This window comes from Melanotaenia boesemani, chromosome 6 (assembly GCF_017639745.1).
Source record: "Melanotaenia boesemani isolate fMelBoe1 chromosome 6, fMelBoe1.pri, whole genome shotgun sequence".
NCBI lineage: Eukaryota > Metazoa > Chordata > Actinopteri > Atheriniformes > Melanotaeniidae > Melanotaenia > Melanotaenia boesemani.
Window position 1 is genome coordinate 5,480,569 of NC_055687.1, and position 15,138 is coordinate 5,495,706.

General features: G+C 40.9%; 1 protein-coding gene across 1 annotated transcript in view; it reads right to left on the reverse strand.

Annotated features, from left to right (window-relative positions):
- The window catches only part of pear1 (platelet endothelial aggregation receptor 1), a 60,266-nt gene extending 55,718 nt beyond the window's left edge, over positions 1-4,548 (reverse strand). Inside the window, exon 1 of the mRNA XM_041988524.1 lies at positions 4,343-4,548. The gene's annotated coding sequence lies outside the window, so the exon portion shown is untranslated. The remainder of the gene's footprint in view (positions 1-4,342) is intronic.
- Positions 4,549-15,138: the final 10,590 nt, after the last annotated feature.

Consider the following 15,138-nt stretch of genomic DNA (forward strand, 5'->3'; position numbering starts at 1 on the left):
AAAAAATGCATCTTGACCAGCACCCATTGGTGGAAACGGAGCTTTATTTCCACGTGGTAACCAGTTCTCCCCAGGTTTGTTTTGCATCTTTGTACAACACTGACACCAACTATTGGGCAGCTTCCACATCTGTGAAGCTCCATCAATGCTGAAAAGTACATGGAGGTTTCAGAGCAACATCTGCTCCCATCCAGACAACGTCTCTTTCAGGGAAGGCCTTGCAGATTTCAGCAAGACGATGCTGAACCACATCCTGCAGTTCAGCTGCTGAACTGGCCTGCCTGCAGTCCAGACCTTTCACCAGTACACAACATCTGGAGCATCATGGAAGCAGAAATCCAGCAACCAAGGTCCAGGACTGTAGAGCAGCCAGACTCCTGCATCAGACCAGAATGGGACAACATTCCTCTCCTAAAGCTCCAGCAACTGGTCTCCTCACTTCCCAGATGTTTACAGACAGATGTAAAAGGAGTCATCAAATTGCACTTTTTCAAGTTAAACATGTGTTTTGGTGTTGGACTGATGTGTTAACTTCCCTGAAAGCCTTTCTTTTGAAGATGGTCAAATTTTTCCATCTGGGTCCTTTGTTCACAGCAGACCTGCCCACAAGAGTAAACTCTCGCAAACACATGATTTTAATTTGCTCCTGGGATTTCATCATCACAGGAGGCTTCTTGAATAAGCCAGTCCCTCTTTCAAACCTAAAGTCATGCTTTAGGTGTGGAATAATGATTCAAAGTCATACTTTACTGCTGTTGTAGCTAATGCTAATGCTAACGCTAAGGACGGGCCTAAAAGTTTAACCCCCTGCAATGTACAAATGAGCCCCGTGCTTTCTTTTGTATAGGTGGGGTGAAGTGCTCTGTTACATACATTTTTGTAAACATTTTGTTGTAAATGTGCTTCTTCCACCACCTCGGTATCTTCACTCTCAGGCTCGGAGTTCAAACATAAATGGCTGCTGCTCGGTCAGGTTCGCTCGCCATCACTAAGCTGTTGGTGTTTTGGAGTTGGACGTACTGTGCGCGCACTGGGCCAGCCCCCCTTCCGACTCTGGCCTCCCTTCGGCCAATCAGCTCACACCTCATTAACATTAGTCAAAAGCTTGCAGAACAAGTGCTATGTTTGATTTTTTTTGTTTAATACGTTTTCAAAAAAAATATTTAAAGACACTTAGAGGACAGTGGATACATGAAAAGACCAGGTGACCTTTAAAAGAAGATCGGATGCTACATGATGCTGAACATCGCCCTGGAACTACTTTTTACAGACGTGTTGTTGCCATTAGATTCACTAACAGCTCACATGTGAATCATTGCATTTCATTTTTAAGTTAAGTTCAGTCTTTTCTGCCACATCTAACATGTCTCCATGTAAATCTCAGCCTTTAATGAGGCTGTTGTGGCCACATTAACGGATTTTGGGAAACCAAGAAGCGGCCATCTTTTTGCAGTCCACTGAGAAGATGTTGCGACCTACAGGAGGTCTGCAGGAGAAGTCAGTGAATCACCTGCAGCTGACATGGCTGCACGCATGAACCAGCAGATTTAAAAGCTAAAGGTAATTCTATAGGATAGCGCTCGTGGTCCGACGGGTTATACAAACAAAGACTTTCGTGCTGTGGTGTTGAGCCATCGGGTTGAACCGTGGCTTTCAGAAGACGACATGCAGACTCCCTGCTCGCTGTGGGTGGTGATACGATTAATTATAGACAAGTCCAGACACTGGAGGATTAAATTAATGTAAACGACTCCAACCACAACTTTCCTCTTTTTATTTATACCTCATCTCTTTGTGTCCCTGCCCAGTGTCATCTGCTACCAAAACACATCCGATAGCCTGTCTGAAATCAAACCCTCTTCTGGACCAACAGATGGTGGCTAAGCCACATCTCCAGCTGTCAGAGCAGATTTTTGTTTCTTGTCCAGACTAAAAAAAATGGGGCAGTGAAATAGCACTGATATCTGAAACAGTCATGAAGAGGAGAGACACACAAACACAACTAATGAAGATTTCACATCAGGACAATAACGAAAACTAGATGTTCCATTTTAGTTTCTTCTCACAAGACGAGTTCCACTTAATAACAAGTTTTCTGGGGAAAAATAAAGCAGAAGAAGAGTCCGAACCAGGTGGCAGAGATTTTCCCTGATAGTTAATCGCACTTTCTTCTTCTGATGTGTTTGTTAAACGGAGCCAGAGGCTTCTTAATCAAAAAGCCCTTCTTTCACTATAACTGCAATAAAGTTGAATTTATCACGATTTATGGTCATTTTACGGCTCCGCAGAGGAGAAGAATTAGGTCCAAAACAGTATGAGTTAATCATTTTAAAGCTTTAAATCAGCTATGGATGCATTCATTTGTCAACAAGTGACTTAGAACAATTGTTAACAGAAGTTTGTCTTTAATTTTAAGCTACAAATGTCTGTTTTTCCCCTGAAAGCCGTGTCAAAAAGTCAACAAGCAAATAACCCATCAAAAAAGTCCAAACAAGGACACCATCAGCAGCTGAAATCAGTGTAATCATTTAATCAAAACACCCTTTTTTTTATCAGATTGGTGTAATTATTGTGTCACTGTCATCATGCCCCAAACAAACCCTGCAGCCTCCCACATCTGCAGGGAAAAGACGCTTTTTCTTCATCTGATAAACTTCACAGACAGGACATGAAAGTGGAGTCGCCACCACACACGGGGTGACTCACAGTCGTATGGACCACAGCCGCCACGTTTCACGGGTCTGAGCTGCTCCAGGGCCCGAGGAGGCGCTTCAGGACTTCGATTAAATCACAGCAATTCAATAAAAATCAAACCGAGGTCAGAAGAGGCTACAAAGGGGGAGGAGGAGGTCTAACAGATGAAGCTGCAGACCAGCTCAAAGCGACTTCCTCTGCAGTGAAGCTTCGCAGAGCCAACAGCTTTTCTGACTCAGACTCTGGACTGAAGCTGCTTTCAAAGCAAAGACAGAGATGCCAAAAGAAAACAAAAAACAGGCAGGAAACATTGAATAAGAGACACAATGGCACAAAAACTTACTCCAAAAATAAAAAGTCGGTCTTTGGCCTGAGTTCCTTCAAAAGGATTTTTTCTGTTTTATTAAGCTACTCAACACTGAACCGACCTACAAGCATTCAAGTATGAAGTCTCCAAACTCGAGGGATGAACCAGTGTGTCGACACATAACTTAGCAAAGAAGCTGTTTAAACTGGATCTTTAGTCTCTTTGTTACCAGCACTCGGTCACAAAGACACAGAATTTGTTCCCATTTATGTCAAACAAAAACAGCAAAGACCAGAAAGTCTGAAAGAAAACAAAGTTTTAGTAGCAACAAGCTGGAAACTTCCTAAATCTCAGCATGGAGGCAGAAACCGGACACACATGGACATCAAAAGAAGAGTCAGGACTAAACAACTGTCTACAGCAGATAAACAGGGTCTGAAATCCAGCAAAGACCTGAACCAGGACCTGAAAGATGCATCCTGACCTTCAGGTGATCAATCCACTGTTTACTGAAGCCTCATCAGAAATGGTCTCCATAGAAACGTGGCTGTCAAGAAGCCATTCTTAAGGAAGGGAAACAGGGAGAAAGGGCTGAGGTAGGTCACATGACACAAGAACTGGACTGAAGATCAGTGGCAACAGGTCTGATGGAGGGATGGATCCTCCCCAGAACCTGGACCTCAACAATACTGAAGCCGCGTGGAAACATCTGGACAGAGGAGGGAACAAAAGACAAAAACATCCAAAGAAAAACTTTGGAAAGTCCTTCAGAATCCTGGAGAAGTGTCCCTGAAGACTGTAAATGAGAGAAAGTTTGTCTAAGCGGGTTCAGACCAGAAGAATAAAACTGCTCAGACCAAATATTCACTTTCAACCTGTTCAAAACAGGACAAACTTTTTATTTCTTTATGGTGTTTTTCCATGTTTGCATATTCTGAATAAATAACTGCACTAAAATACAAAAATAAAAGAAAAGAGCTGGCTGAAGATTTAAACGTGAACACGTCTCAAGAACTTTCAAAACATTTTGCTCCTGAGTTAAAACCTTAGAGACACAAATGATGTGCGCCTATATGTAATATTTACGTCATTTTAACAGCTGAAATGAGCTAAACAGACGTGAGTTTAACCGTCAGCATCATGTTTCAGAGTTAAACTTCATCTTTCAGCATTAGGAGGGAGGTTGGGGGCAATGCGGTCATTTCCAAGCATTTCTCATTACAGCTGCACAGACTGGCACTGCGCACACCGAAAAGTCCGGACAAAAGCGGACATGCAGCTTTCATTCAGCTCCTTTTCTTTCCTTTAAAAACTTTATCCAGCTGGAAACATCTCACTCACCTTGCCGGAGTCTCCACCGCAGAAATATTTCAGGTTATCACCAACTTCCCGATGAAGCTGAGATAAAAGACGCCGTTTATTTATAAGCTGTCTCACACTTAAATGCCATTTAAGACGTGTAAACATTCAGAAGTGTGCGCAGAGAAGGAGCCGGAGCAGTCCAAACGGGGAGGGTCCCGAACTGGAGCCAAGAAACTGGAAAACTGTGACAGCAGCAAAGGGACTGGAGGAGGAGGAGGAGGAGGAGGAGGAGGAGGAGGAGGATGGGGCAGAGGGGAGGCTTGGGGAGGTCCAGAGGGGGAGATTGAGAGTTGTGTTTTCCTGCAGTGGGCCTCCAAATCTTCATGTCAAAGTGTGTGTGTTTAGGCATTTTTAGGGAATAAGTGGTCCGTCGGGATGATACCTGGAAAACTGATGATCCGTGTCCTGACTGCGCAGGTTTAAAATTACAACTTGTTTATAAAGAGGAAGGTTTGGCTGGTTGGTATTTTAGAGAATAAGCAGTTTGAAAAAATCATTTAGTTTCAAGAAAAAATGTACGGAAGCCGAGAGCGGCCATTCTTGCAATTATTAATTTTTGCTTCGGTTATAAGCTAATTTTCATGTGATAAGTGACATTTTGTTATTAACTGAATAAATATGCATTTTCTTAAGAGAACGACACTTGTTAGTGGCTTTTTCTGTTAACGAGTTTATCAAAGCGTGTTTAAAAACCTACAGAAGCCGACAGCAAGATAAGGTTAGGGTCTCTGGAAAGAGAACAGAACAAACAGATGTTGCCTCAACTTTAAGATTTACACCAATTACAACAATTACTAATTAAAAATCAGCAGCTAAGCTCATTTGTACGGAAGCCGAGCGCAGCCAGTCCTGTATTTTTGACGTCGTTGTCCCGAGATAACAAGTTAATTAATTCATTTTCTGAAAATAAGAAAGTTTGTTATGTAACTTGTTTCGAGTTACATATCTCGAAATTGGCTTTTTTTTGTTTTGTTTTTTTTTTAAACCAAGATCATTAACTGTAACTGATTACTATATTTTTTCAAGATCACGATTTAATCAAGGCGCCAAAGTACAAAAACTAAAAAGAAAAAAAGGGGTCTGGAGAAGTAATTAGCACATATTAAAAATAAGAATAACTGGGTTAATTGCTCAGTAAAACGACTAGGAATAAAATGGAGCATTTCCACGAGGCAGAGTTTTATCAGTCATTTCAGAAAAGGGTTCCTTGATGTAAAGTTGTGAAGACTGAAGATCCCACCATCTACAGTGTATAATATCAAAACTTGATGCTGGTGATCTTGAGATCCTCAGACAGACAGAACGCCATTAAAACCAGACACGATTCTCTACTGGAAACCACTGCATGGACTCAGGAAAACGTCCAGAAACCACTGTCTGTCAACACAGTTCCCCCTGAAACCCACAAATGCAGGTTAAAGCTCCATCATGCAAAGAAGAAGCCAGATGTGAACAGGATCCAGAAACACTTTGGACCAAAGCTCATTTAAAATGGTCTGAGCCAAAGTAGAAACCTGTTCTGTGGTCAGATGGATGAAGATGTGAACTAGTTTGTGGAAAGCATGGACGGCGTGTCCTGCAGACTAAAGAGGAGAGGGAGCATCCAGCTTGTTATCAGTGGACAGGTGAAAAGCTGCATCTCTGATGGGATGGGGCTGCATTAGTGTCTATGGCGTGGGCAGCTTCCACATCTGTGAAGCTCCATCAATGCTGAAAAGTACATGGAGGTTTTAGAGCAACATCTGCTCCCATCCAGACAACGTCTCTTTCAGGGAAGGCCTTGCAGATTTCAGCAAGACGATGCTGAACCACATCCTGCATCCATCACAGCAGCATGGCTTCACAGGAGAAGAGTCCGGCTGCTGAACTGGCCTGCCTGCAGTCCAGACCTTTCACCACCACATCACCCTGGAACTACTTTTTACAGACAGGTTGCTGCCATCAGATTCACTATCAGCTCATATTTTCCATCACATGGTAAAATGTCTTCTAAACATGGAGCAGACAGAGCAGAGACGCTTCAGCATGACCAGAGAGTATAACAAGATGTGGAAGCGAAGTTTTCCTCTTCATTTCCCTGAAGCAGATAAAGAAAATTTTCGAGATATTTAACTTGTTATCATGCGAAAACAAGATTTCTTTTTTGAGAAAATAAATTAATTTACTCGTGATCTTGAGCCAATGACAGAAAAACTACAGGATTGGCTGCTCTCAGCTTCCGTACAAGTGAGCAGAGCTGCTGATTTTTAATTGGTAATTGATGTGAATCTGTAAGTTGTTCATGAGAGCTGTGCCTGGTGATGTTAGGAAAGTTACTGGACTGTTCTTAAAAACTTATTGTATGACTCACTCCCACCTTTTAATGCCAGCAGAATAACAGTCAAGTCTTGTGCTGCACTTTGTAAATAGATTAAACTCAGAGAGGTAGTCACTGTGAAGACAGCAGTTCATTCAGAGGCTGTTAGTCAGTGTGGAAGGATGCTGACATATTTGTTAATATGACAAGTAGTTTATTAACAATACAAAAATATGTATCATACACAAATACGGCTTATTAAATATGAAGATTTGGAGGAAAATTAATTGTGTGTTGAATATCTTTTAACTTTAAGTTTCTTTAACTAGAAGTGAGTGCACCATCCTGTCATGAAGATTTACGTATCCATATCATCTCAAACTTTGTAACAGACAAGAAGAGTCAGAAATATCAAGATCCACTACAGGACCAAGCATAAGCACCCTGATCTTAAGCAACTCATTCAAAATAAGTAAAAATAATCTGCTGCTGTCCCGTCCTCCAGTGCTGTCATTACAGTTCTAGAGCAAACTATGACCTTTAGGTAAGACCTGGACTCTGTTCAGACCAGGGAAAATTTGTTATATGACTTTTTGTTTGTCTACTCCTACCACACAAATCAAGGCAGCTGACAAACTTGTAGCTATTCATCACGATCAGACTCTCTTTGTCTTCCGCGCATTATTGACAGCTGTGTAATGGCTTCCTCCTCCCAGACAGTAGGCCAGCGATGATAACCAGCGCTTTCCTCCCTGCTGGGGGCTGACACAGATAAACAACCAATGGATGGAGGTCTGCTGGAGCAAACATCCTCACTACACGGAAACCAGAGCAGGAGGAAACTAAACTGTTTCCTGTAACCACAGGCACCAACTGGCAGCCTGGGGGGGGGGAGTTGCCATCCTCCGACCTGTCCTGAAAAGGTCAGAAAACGTGTCCGAAGAGCAAAAATATTTGCTAATGGTGTGAAATCTTGGGCGTAAGTCTGTGTCCCACCCAGCAAACATCATTCCTGACATTCAGATCAGTTTAATTTTCTTCATGGTGAAAACACGAAGCTTAAATCTGCAGAAGCTCGTCTAGTTTTTCACTTTGTAGCTGATTACTGGCTGGTAACATCTTTCTTCAGCTCTTTTGAGATGTTTAATTTCTAAAAAAAAAATAGCTTTAAAGATCCATGTGAATGAAATGTTCACATTAAAGTTTTACTGATGATATTTATGAATATCTAAATTTGTGCCTTTTAGTATTGAATCTAAAAAAAAGCTGAACCCTTTTTTTTTTTTTTTACCAAAGAAGGCGGAGCTTTAATTAGATCAGTTGTTTGTCTTCATTCAGATTCCCTGTTAACATGATTAGGTAATATGGCTCATTAGTTTTGGTGTAACTATCTAGCAGGTTTGCCCCCAGAGGTGCATAATAATAATGTTGAGTGTGGTTTTGATCCTTTGGTGTGAAATGCTGCCACCTGCTGGCAGTCTGGTGATACATGGGTAATGGTGAACAACAGAACAGCTGGATCTACATAAACTCTGAACATTTAGAGTTTATGGAATAGTTTAGACCCTACATGTACAGAGTTTGAGGGCTGGATGTTTCCATTAATGTTGTAGAACTTGAGTGAGGAGCTTTAGTATTTACATGTCGTATTGATGAGGTGATTTCATACATTTTAAACCTGCCTGTCAATAAACTGGGAAGTTTTTTATTTATAAATGGTTGAAGTATATTTATATTCTTAGATTTGTAAAAGAAATATTTAGAATTATTTAGCTTCTGGGTTCTTGAGGGTCTGGATGGCCGGCTCCTGGGGGCTCGCCAGGGCCTGTGCACTGTGACCCGAGGGGCTCTGGCTGGGCCTTTCTCCACAGCCCTCGGGGTGGGTCCGGGTGAGTATTTATGGTGGGGTGGCTTGGTTTTGTGCTCCAGGACTGCTGCTGATCGCCCGGGTGTCTGGGCCGCCCCAGTCTGCCACTAACCTCCGTGGAGGCGTGGTCACATTTGCAGGATCACACTCATCTCTGATCACTCCTCATCCTCTGCATGCTGACAGTCACTGAGCTGTCCAGTGACTAACAGATACTTGTGTTTAGGTTTTTGTTTTGTTTCGGTTTTTTTTGTTTGGTTTTTTGTACATGTGTATCTAGTACTTTGGTTGTTGTTGTTTTTGTTTTATTTTGTCTTTTTCTTTATCTTTTGTTGTTTATTCAGGTATTTTTTTAGGAACTCCTGATGATTGTCAGCTTTGTTTTCCTGTAAAAACTGTAGGAAATTCTCTGTTGTGTTAAGTTCAAGGGGTAGCAGTTGGCTGTCTGGTGTTAGGTTGGATGGAAGGGTTGTTGCTTCTATTTGTTGTGTCTTTGTCTCCTCTTTCTTATTTCTGTTTTCCTTTTTGCTTTTTTCACTGTCTTCCTCCTTCTTTGTGTCCCCTCTGGTCAAGTCCAGCAAGATTACATAGATTACATAATTCAAAATAAATAAATAAGATTAAATGAATAAATGAATGAATCAGATTATCAAGAGGAGTCTTAAACCCATGACGCTCCCCTTGGCAAAGCAAATTTGTTCGACACAACACAGCAGCCAAACCATCATTCTACCGCTACCATGCTGGACAAAATAAATAAATCACTACACCCACCCAACAGCCTGCAAAAATGACTCTATGTGGATCAACCAAGCGGTAACCTCCGCTGGTAAAATGTGAAGCCTTTGCGGAAGTGCAAAAAACTGCAGTTCACCCCTCATCCACTAGGGGCTGATTCCAAAACAGAGTCAATCCCCATAGACTCACATGTTAAAAAGACCAACTTCACAGTAGAAATGAACATGTTTAAAGCCTGGTACAATAGAACATTTTAGGATTAATAGGTCAAGTTTACCTTCATGACAACTGTGAGGGGGTGAATAGTTTTCTAACTCACCCATTTGGATGTTATTTAATCTTGAAATTTGGTATAATTCGGGGCGTGTCCTTTCCATTGACAGGTATCCAATATCCACCACAAGAAGGGAGAGTGCAGCACAACCATGGTTTTTAGCTAGTTAGCTACCGTTAGCTCCGGGTTAGTTCGGTTAGCTCTTAGCTACAGGCAGCTCGGAGTTTGATGGGTGTCAATCACCCATATACACCGTTCCTCCCACCCTCCACCTCCTTGCTCATTTTTGGATTTTCCAGGAATGACAACATGCATGATGCTGCCAAGATGGCAAAGGTGGGAACCGCCCAGTGAGCTTCAATTCAGCTCTTCAGAAACCTATGGGTGACATCACGGAGGCTCCGTCCATCTTTTATAAGCAGTTTATGGGATCAACATAATCAGGCTGGTAGAAGTTGCCGCTGTTGAGTCCTTAAAATTTGTTACATACTTGACAAGAGCAGAGACCTTTTCTTCTCCAAAAGGGGTGTCTTCAACCTTCAACTGCGCAACCTCGCTATTGATACCAATATGCAGAGCCAAACGTTCTAAATGTTATAATTCTAATATCCCTCAAGGGAAAACTAAACAGTTCTTCATCCATTTCATTTATTCCAGAACACGTCACAAGGTGTGTCCCAATTCAGGGTCTGCACACTTCGGAGTGTACAGACTACGTAGGCTACAGAGTGTCCTCCATAGTCTACACACTTCGAAGTTCGCTTAACATTTGTGAAATGGGACAGCTTACCTAGCCAACGAGAATTTCCCATAGCAACAACACAGGAAGTTGAATCACTTAAACCTCTGAAATTACTCATAGGATTAGTGAACGTTAAAACTGACTGGTAATTAGTTCCTTACTTTAAGGTCCCCAACCTTCTTTATTTCAGCTAAGGTCCCAGACCTTTCACGGCTCCAGACCCTTTTGTTTTGTTATGTTTTTTTTTTTTTGTTTGTTTCTTGTACTTAGGATCCCAGATCCTTGATGGTTCCAGACCATCCGGTCCCAGACCGTTTTACACGTATTTTCCTTTACTTCTCTTTAACTTCTTAAAGCCACATTTCTCATACCAACATTACATCATCTGTTACCCGACCAGGCACATAAATTTAAATTAGTCAATGTGGACAATTTAGAAAAGGTTTGTCTTTACCTTTTTATGTGGTTATTGCCTGAGTGGTGTAGAGGATGATGAAAAGTGTCCTCGAAAATTCTTTATCTGATAACCAAGAGAGAAAATTTAGTAAATGAAATTCAAAAACATTTAATTATGTCATACCGGATCTGGGCACGTCGGGAGTCACTAAGGTGTTAAAGAAAACCTTAAGAATACACAAGTAATAGAGAACAGGTATTTACCCACAATATGCTTTTACCTGAGGTTTTCTTCTTCATGTGTTCTTTTACCCGGATCACAGATGACAGGAAAACTTCTCTCAAGATTACAAAATTTATTAATTACAATTGAAATGAGAAATGTGCAGCACAGAGCTCTGGATCCTTCTGTCTAAGTTTTTCTTTTCACTGGTTACAGAGAAAAAGGAATTCTACTGTTCGGAACCCAGATTGAACTCCCGCTAAGCTCATGGACCCAGTTTTTAGCCTCTCCTAAGCTAGACAGTGATTGGACGCCATCTCTAACTTAGTCAACTGTGATTGGCAGGTCCCATCCCTGCGTCCGCCCCATCTGGTACAGGTTTCCCGTTTTCCTGCAAACCAGAGTCTCATGCACACAGAGATGCAAAGTGCAGACTTTCTGTTTCATCCTAAATTATTTTCACTTCTTAGAAATTCCCCATGTTACAAAAATACAACATGACCTCTTGTACAGACACAAGCCCTCAAACCTCATGTCACTTTTACTTCTTTTTCTAATGATTCAGTGTTTGTGACCTTTTGATGCACCGTACAAGTAGACCAAAACAACTCTGCAATTAGATGTTTGATTAAGGTCATATACATGTTTTTCATTCAGAGACAAATTAAAATAATATCTAACACCGACAGTAAAAAAAAACAAAAAAAAAAAAAACAAACAAACACGAGTCTCTGTTGTTTTCCAGCCGGTACACACTTCATTAACCCCTTAAAAATCCACAAATATCAAATATTACCTAATTTTATTGTCACCATTTAACAAACATGTTTTTAATATACTTGGTTTTCTAATGTTTCTACTAAAGTGTAGTTAAAAAAAAACATACTTTTTTTTTAAAACAAAACTTTATTGCAACGTAAAACACACTCTTCTGAGTTCGGTTGCTGGTTCGCCGTCATCTTTTGCGCAATGAATTCTGGGAGAAAAGAGGCCGCGAAGGATGCATCACCAGCATCCTTCGTTTGAGGCCAAACGAAGTGCGGATTCGAAGGGTGGATTCGGAGGGTTCTTCAAATTCTGTGAATTGGGACAGTACTTCGCGCACCGTGATGACGTATATGGCCTATGAATCCGCACTTCGAAGTGTGCAGACCCTGAATTGAGACACGATGACAGTCAAGATAGATTTAAATCTTCCTCTAACACCATCAGTGCAAATATGTAATGCAGCCAATGTAATGAAACTTTATTCTACAGAGTACCACTTTCCTCTTCAGCCACGGCACCTCGAGGATGAGCATCAGGACGCTGTCATGGGACCAGACTGCTTTCCAAGTTCAGGGAGAATTAATGACCCGTTTGTGTATAAATATGATTTATATGATTTGACAGCCTGTAATTATTTATGATCAAGTAAACACTTTCAAAATTAGAAAAATCAGGCTTTACTGCATATCTTTAATATTTGTAGTTTTCATCACTTTGTCATTCTGCTTGTTTTTTTTTTCCTTCTGTTTCTCTTCTGTCAGTTTGCACAGTTTACCTGATGCGAGGTTGGTATTCATCAATCTAAGAGGAAAGATACAAACATGTTCATGAATATGAGCGTTTTTGTAAAAAAACTTCTCAAGTACAACTTAAGAACACATTTAAGAAGACTTCTTAACTGGAAAAAGGGTAGATAAAAAACTTGTATGCATCTTAAACGTGTACTTAATTACAATTGAATAGTAAAGTATTAACTTTACTTATTATTTATGTTTTAAGTTTTATTATGTGTCCAAAAATGGCTTTTTGGCCTTTACAGTACAGTTATGTTGAATGGCATATTATTTATGAAGTGAAATCTTGGAGATATCTGACATCAGCCTGAACCAGAATCCAGAAAACTCTGTCACCTATTAAGATCTCCCAGTAACTTGCATCCAAAAGTGTCTGTTTGAGCTGTACAGTGAAGTGTACATACACGTACTATGACTTCCATTTATTCAAAACTTGTACAGTAAAATCATCAAACCTTGACACTAGAGACACCTGATGTAGGTCTGAATAAAAATCAAGAGAAACCTATGAAGGCCTACTCATATCGCATGTCGTCTTATATGTGTGTTGCGTGTGTATTCATACCAAAATAGCTTCTTGGTAACATTTGCACTTGGTGTTAATGTGACTTCAGTATGAAGTTGTAATTTTAAAAAATTACAAAAAGTTAATAAGTGTTACTTCAGTTTAAGTAATTTTCCTTTATTTAAAAAAATGCTCCCAAAAACATAAATAAAAACAAATATTTTTATTTTATTGAGCTAATAGTAACATCATCATCATCTAAACGGTTATAGTTTAATTTATTTCTTTATGTGCAAAGTCTTTGGATTATTAACATTATTATGCACTTTAACAAAATTGTGACACAGTCTTTGAATTTATTCTACTGTAGACATTTTTGTCCCTTTGCAGCTTCCATACATAAGCCTTTTTTAATTTCAGACGCTAATGACGGCTCGCTGGTGAATCTCTGAGTACCAAAGTGGAAACTTTACAACAGTGGTTCTCAAACTTTTTCAGCCACGACCCCACCCCCAGATAACGTTGGTGTGGCAACCCCCACGCAGCGACTTAGTGGTTAATTGTGTGATATAACAAACATGTCATCGTGCAGCCTGTAAACATGAGGCTGGAAAACTCAGAATCTCTGGATTTTAAGGTGATCATGTTAATAGATTTATTGCTTCATTAATGGTTAAATTTTGACAGCCCTGTTAAAAACCACACATTTATTTGATAAATGTAGGCTAAATATTTTAACAATTATCTGACTATCCCCTTAAATTAACTTGCGACCCCCATGTGGGTCCTGACCCCCAGTTTGAGAACCACTGCATTACAGGACACATTTGAGAAATGCAAATTCCAGTTTTCAAGGACAAACATTTTCCAAACTAACTGGAGCTTGTTTTATTCCCAGAGCGTCAGAGCTCCCTCGGACACGCGCCTCATGAGGACCCCCAGAGCCACTATGACCTCCCCGTGAACAGCCACATCCCGGGACACTACGACCTTCCTCCGGTCCGCCGCCCCCCTTCCCCCGGCCCCTCCCCCAGGAGGACGCTGCAGTGAAAACCAGAGCAGAAGAGCAACATCTCACTACGAGGAGGAGGTAGATGTTAATGAGGAAGAGTGAACTTTATGCTCTCAGCTGTTAAACTGAAGCGTCTGCTCCACCAGCTCACTGAGGGTGCCCCACCTTTAACACAACACCACCCCCTTGTGGGCTTATAGCGCTACTACCCCACCATGACAGACTTGGCATCCAGACTGAAGAGCCAGCCGGTGAGGAAGAGGAGGAGGAAGGCTGGTGTGTGGAGACACCAGCAGTGATTTTCACCCTCTCATGGGGGGAAACCCACCCGAGGCCTTCGTGGTTAAAAGCAACAACTTTGGGATGTTTGTGTGTTTAAACTTCAGCATGTTTTCATTTCTGCTTCGCAGCTGCTGCGTCTGTTTTTACTTTTTCACCTGATGTGTAAAAACGTTTCCAGAAAGCGTTTCTTTCTTTTGCCAGGCAGCTTTGGATAAACTCGCTTTTTTATTCTCCTGATGGTTCCTCAGCCATTCAGGATGTTTTCTCTTTACTTCCTACAAGCCAAAAAGAAACACAAAGCAATCATTTCCAACCATTCAGGCCAGTGTTGCTTCCAAATGTGGCTCATTGCTGCTGTCAGAGGAAACTGTGTAAATATAGAGATGAATATATTATCAGCCTCATGAATGTAGAGCAGACGAGGAGTCGAGGTCAGAAACTAAATGAGACATCTGGGTGAGACACTACTGCAATGTTTTCCAACAGTCTCCACCTCTTTATCTGTAAAATAAAATAACACCTTCATGTAGATCTGCTTTAAATCTTACAATGATAGTCGTTATTCTTTTAAATGTCACAGATGCTGAAAATACTTCAAAAACTTAAATATGTGGATATTTAGACCCTTTAAGATGTGACGAATAGATGCAAGATTCCTTTTCCCAAAATTCCTGCCTCTAACTCCTCTCTTCACATCTTAGTCCCTCCCAGCAGATACGAGATGAAACGGTCTTCGTCTCATCAGCTGTCATTTTAAACTCCGTAAACTAATCACCATTTTGTTGCAACAGTCAGGTGTATTTCTTTATTTCAGATAATCACATATAAACTTAAAACAAGCAGAAGTTTCCTCTTTACATGCAGCAACATTTGTTAGG